Here is a 6,111-nt window from a genome sequence, read left to right as displayed (position 1 = left end):
CTGTTAAAATAACAGTTTGATTTAATAAATGGTTCATTTTAAATGTTCCTGGTTGTTGCTTTTTCAGTGAAACCTGCTTTTCACTGCTATAACTGAGGGATACTTGGATTTCACAGATTTAATCTGTGGTCTGCAAAATTAGAGTAAGTACTGTATACTTTATCAAAGGGCCTGTGTTAAACAAGAAAATGCATCGTCCGATGATAAAAATATATGCATATCTACAAGAAGATGAAATCTTACTGTGATCCATAAGTTTAAAAAGAAAAGAAAAAAGTGGGAACTTGTGAGCTATATTAAGTGTTTTTTTAAAGCTTTACCATCAATGTATCTTGAGAGAAGGGGAGGTGCAGCAGTCAAAATCATGGTCAGTGAAAGACTGCAAAGAACATGGATAACACTGCAAAGTCATTTTTAAGTGCTACCTAGGAGTGTACTGCATGTTGAATAGTTACAAGGCTTTTGTGTTTCTTTCTGTTCTCTGGAATAACTCCTTCAAATCTGAGCAGAGAGTCAAAAACCTTTTGGTAATGGAGGCATGAGGGGCTGCAAGAGCACTCTGCTTTGCTTACTTCTGGAAAATGGAATTACATAACAGAGGGAAAATAGTGTTGAAAGTCGGAACAAGATTTCTGAAGGTGGGACATGAAATGTGTAGGATGTGGAGCCATTTGCAGAGGCATGTGGTTATTAACCTGCTCTTGGGACTGGGCAAACCTCCAGAAGGCCAGACGAGTAGGAATACATTACAGCAGCCCTCCCAACTTTGCTGTCACCATCTCAGGCTCCACTGCAATTTTCTACACAGCCTCCTATATTGAAGACTTTTTCCACTGCAACAGTAATGCCCTCGTTGTGTTTGCAGGAGAAAAAGCATTCTCACAATTTGTGAGTCTGTGTGTTTATTATGATAGATGCAGTTCTTCTCCATACACTGTTTTCCTTGATAGTTGTCTAGGCAATAATGCCATCTGGTTTATTCTGCCATTCTCAATTAACTTGCAACATGCGTGTCCTTAATAGCTCCCCATAATTCTTAAAGAAAAGATGTCTGAAGCACCACTGCATGATTATTAGATAGTGTTGGTTCTCAATCCTAAATTGCCAAATCTGGCCCAATAAATAAATGTGGGATGCCATTTACACAGCTAAAAGTGATTGATATCTTCAAGCAAAAGTGCTATGTACGTGCCTGCAGGGAGCCAGATCTACATTTTAGGGAGCTCGTTGCCTACATCCCATGTTCAGGTAACTTCTGCCAGTCGTGAAAATACTTCTCAGCTGATGTTTATACCTGTTTCTGTCTGAAGTCTCTGAACTCCTGATTTTCCTGGTGGATGTTACAGACAGCAGCCTGCATTGCCTCTTGAATTGGAGCAGCATCTCCTCAGTGCCTTGGCTGTGACTGTTCAAGGCAGATGCTCTCCTTGCACTGTCACACCTGCCCCGTAGGTATGCTCCGAGTGCACCCAAGAAAAGTGGACTGGGTGTATGTGTAGCATAAAGCACAGAGGGATTGCAGGGGGGAGCCTTACATGACGGCAGCTATCATGTAATGGACTTGAAGGTATAAAAAGAAGTCCTTATTGACAAATGGTTATTATTGACCGGCTTTGCTGTCCTGGTGATTAATGGTATCACTTCCAAACTGGTACCCAGGGCAGACAAAGCACTCATTTAATATGACAGAGTCGCACAAAGTAATGAACCTTGTCGGAGAAAAGTCAAGAGTTAAATTCCGTCAAGATTTCAAAGACGGGATTCTTGGCCTTCTGCCATCTCTACAGCTCTCTGCCATAGCAACTAGTCTCCAGATAGCAATAGCGTGATTCACTAGTAGTGCGAGGTGAGGGTTGAATGTGAGTATTTGCATGTATGGACCTACTCAGACCGGTTTCTTTTCGCAGCCCCCGTGATTTGTAGCCCTCTCACTGGGGTTTCTCTCTGCCCTTCTCGTTTGGTGGAACGCTGCTCAGAGGGCCACGAGGCTGCTTATGCCAGTGATTAGCTGCGTAATAGATTATTGACTGCTTTGTCTTGTGAGCTACTAAATCAAGTCTCCTGTATTGAATTGTTTATGGATTCTGCTGTTTACTTCTGTACATTTACAGCAGTTGGTTAAAATCGAAGACTCAAAAGTCTGCCACGGAAATAATGCCTTGGTAATGTTGTTCAATGTAAGTGAAGAGAAACCTTTGTTAAACCTCACACCTTTCTTGAACTGTAGTCTGTGGTTGTCAAAAATGACCTTCCTCTCCTGCAAAATGGGGAAAAAAAGAACAAAATAAAAGCATTGAAAGAAGAAGTGTCAAATAGTGGGGAACAGAACCGGAACGGAAGGCTAAGGAGTTACGAAAGTGGTTATTTAGGGTTTTTATCAAAAGGTAAAGTAGTAACAATGAAGCAGCCATCATTCCCAGACTGAAAATAAATAGATAAATGGGCAGGAACAAGTACTGAAGAAGCCAAAATGACAAAGAGACGTAATTCTGGTTCTTTCCTAGCATTACAGCATGAACTGCTAGCAGCCTTTAAATATGAGGTATCATTAAGGGATTATGTAATCTCCCATGAAATTGGTGCTAAACAAGCAGGAGGCGTTTTTTAAAAGATCTTTAGTCAATAAAACCATCCCTCTGCCTGTGGCAGAGGAGCACTTTGCTCAGCACTCAGGTGGATGCTGACACACACCAGTGCCTGCCTGAGGAGTAATTTAGGCTGGCTTCTGAAGGTGCTGTGGGGCTGGAGCACCCAAACAGGCTCCTGTGGCCCCGGTTTCATTGCGACTGGTGTTCTCTGCCCCACTGGGACCACCTCAGCTTGGAAGCGGCTGCCAGCCCTGAAGCACATCCCTGCTTGTTCTGCCTGGTGGCCGTGAGCCCTCGGGCTGTTGCGAGGATGCAAATGGGAACGTGGGCTCTGCAGCGGGCTCTCACACCTCAGTCCCACCAGTCTATAACAGGCTGTGCTGTGAGCAGGCTTCAAGCATCTCCTGCCAACCAGGGCTGAGTATTCCCCTCTCTCATTTCTATCCTTGATAGCTAAATAGCTTCGCTTTCGGGAGCCGAGGGCCCCCTACAGACATGTTGTTTCCATTTCCCACCCCCTCACTTATTGCCTGCTCTTTCCAGCTGTCTCCCTTGAGTTAAAACTTCAAAATCAGTAAGGAAGCTTGAAATGTCCCCGCAGTTTCGTGCAGCCACCATGCAGCCCTGGCAGGCTCAGCGAGGACGGGACCATCCCAGGGTGCTGCTATGGGGTGGGGGCACACGGAAAGCCCAAGGGCTTCTTCTGCAAGGTGAGATGGAGCCATGGGCGTGTGGCCTGCCTGAACATTCAGCTGTGCCACCTCTTCCAGTCTGTTCCCACGTCTGCCTTACACCGGTGTCCTCATGTGCTATGTTAGAGTGCTATCTTCTGGGCGGCTTTTACTGTGCTGCACACCCTCATCCGTGCGTTGGCAGGTGACAGAGACACACGGTGTTGTCCTTTTAGCATGTCACTTACACAAGCTCAGCAGCCCCAGTGTTCGTTATCACTGGAACCGAGTTACTTTAACACAGCTTCGTAGCAGTATCACTAAAAGAAAAACTTCCCCAAATCTCCCTTCGAGTGATTTTATACTGTATTTCAGCCACTTTCACTCCTTTGTGAGCCATTTTCTCCATCACAATTTTAAAGTACCAGAACAGGGCTCCTCCGGGCTCCCCACATCGCTCCCTTTGAGCTCACAGCCTCCCCTGGTACTGCATTGCTACACCTTGCTTTTGCACTTCCCAACTAGCCAGAAGCAACGCCCCCCAAGATCCCCGACCTAAACAAAAGCAGTTCAAAGGCTGGGCAAATGCAGCAGGGTTACAATCCTAAAGCCTGAGTATTTTCAGGCCAGGCTTGGCTGCCTCTTTGCTTTTTGCAGCCTTTCACTGAGATGCCACAGCTCCACAGCTTGCAAAATCGCAGGATGTGAGGGTCTCTGGAGGACCCTGCCGGCCCCATTTGCATCACCATCATGCTCTCTGCAGCAAGGAGGCATTTTGGGGCATATAGGGCCCACAGCCCTGCCCCATTTGGTAGGGGTTTGTGTGGCTGCAGCCACAGGTGGCCATCACCCCATCTCTGGGCTGTGCACGGAGCCCCAAGCACCCTGTTACACCCACAGGGGAATTGGGGCTCGGTGGGAGCAGGCAGGGAGAGCTTTGTCCCCTCCAGCACCCTGGAGGTGCTTCGCTCCAGCAGTCCTCTCTTTCTACTCCAGCTTCATTAGCTGGATTTATGCAGTCACTAAACTGCTTGGTACAGTGCTGTATTCACAGCAGGAAATTATTTACCGTCCTGGTGAAAGTGAGCACCGCCTGGCATTGTCAGCGCAGAGCAGGGCATTGTCGGGGAAACCATAACCAGCCCAAGTGAAGGAGGTTTTGATTCACGGTAATGACTGCTCATATGCAGATTACTTACGGCTTTAATTCTTCCATCTCCCACTGTTTGCTTGGTAAACCTGTGGAAAATAAAAAATAAAAAATATATCAAATATATTAAAAAAAAAAAAAGCCGAGGCCAGGGGACTGAGCAGGGCCATGGCCCGTGAGGGGGCAGCATCGCCCTGCCGGCGGCTGCCACTGCCTGCTGTCTGGCAGTTTTCTTTTTCTTTTTCTTTTTCTTTTTCTTTTTCTTTTTCTTTTTCTTTTTCTTTTTCTTTTTCTTTTTCTTTTTCTTTTTCTTTTTCTTTTTCTTTTTCTTTTTCTTTTTCTTTTTCTTTTTCTTTTTCTTTTTCTTTTTCTTTTTCTTTTTCTTTTTTCTTTTTTTCCTTTTCCCTTCCCCTTTCCTTCTTTTCCTTCTCACAAACAAGAGGCACAAAACCACCTGCAGCAGCTGGAGCAGCACCCCCGGGGGCTCACCAGGCAGCACCTTTTCCCCCCATGGGGCCTGTGGGGTCCAGGACCACCCCAAGTTCTGTCCCTCTGTCCCCACAGTCTCCAGCGAGGACAGGCAGCCCCACGGAGAGGGCTCCTGTGTTGCTGATATCACTCACGGTGATGCTCAAGGGGACGGGGCTGGCAGCCTCCCCGTGGGGACATGGTGAGGCTCCCTCCCCGGCCCTGTACCTGACACAGCACAGGCTGGGACAGGATGCAGCCCGGGAATATAGGGCTGGGCTGGTTCCTGTAGCAAAACCTCTGCCCTGCTTTTCTTTATAGGAGGCAGCAGAGTGAGTTGGGGAGGCTTCATTCTCTCTGTAGGCTTCAATCCCTCTGTGGGCTTCAGTTGACCAGCCCAGGGCCCTACCTGCAGAAAATGCTCCTAAAAACCAAATCTTCCTTGCCCTCACTGTATCGGGATGCTACAGAAGGTGTAATTCCTAATCGGTTGCTATCATCTTTCATACAGCTTCACTTACACCCAGCAGGTGACATGGTGGCATCTGTGAATGCTGCACAGGTCTGCACCCATTCATCACATCCTCAGGCCAAAGGTGAAGCCTTGGCAGGACTTACTGTTGCAGGGACACATTTTTGGGTTGCTGGGGTGCTTCTCCATGCCCCCCAGACCCGAAGCACCTTCTAAACCTTCTCCTGGGGCAGGTCCTTACTTCTCTGCCACCTCGTGTCCCACAGCAGAGAGCAGCCAGGAGCCTGGCCCACCACCTGAAAGTCCTGTCCTTTCCAGGGGCTCCAGGAACTGGCTTGCCTCAGCAGAGATGCCAAATGTGGGCCTGGACAGGCAAGTGAAAGAAACAAATATTGCTTATTTTCTCTTGAAAAGAGCATTTTAGCTGTGTGGAAGACCTGCTTGGGCTGAAACAACATGCGCCTTCCGGGAAAATATGCACAACAGGAAAGCCTTGGGTCTTTCACATGCATGTGGGGCAGAGGAGGAGCAGAACCTCACTGAGTTTCTTTTCCTGCCCCAGGAAGGAGAGGGCAGATGGCAAGGACAACACAGAAACCTCCCAATGCCTTACACTTGGAGGCTGAGCCCCAACCCTCATCCAGGAGAAGACCCTGATCCGTGGCACGGGCTCACTGAGGCATTTCTCTTCATGGAGGATTGAATGCCAGCAGAGCAGAGAGCTTCACAGGAAGGAAACAGTGACCACATGAACATGAAGAC

The sequence above is a fragment of the Netta rufina genome (assembly GCF_964035555.1).
Source record: "Netta rufina genome assembly, chromosome: 3".
Taxonomy (NCBI): Eukaryota; Metazoa; Chordata; class Aves; order Anseriformes; family Anatidae; genus Netta; species Netta rufina.
This window is presented reverse-complemented; position numbering follows the sequence as displayed.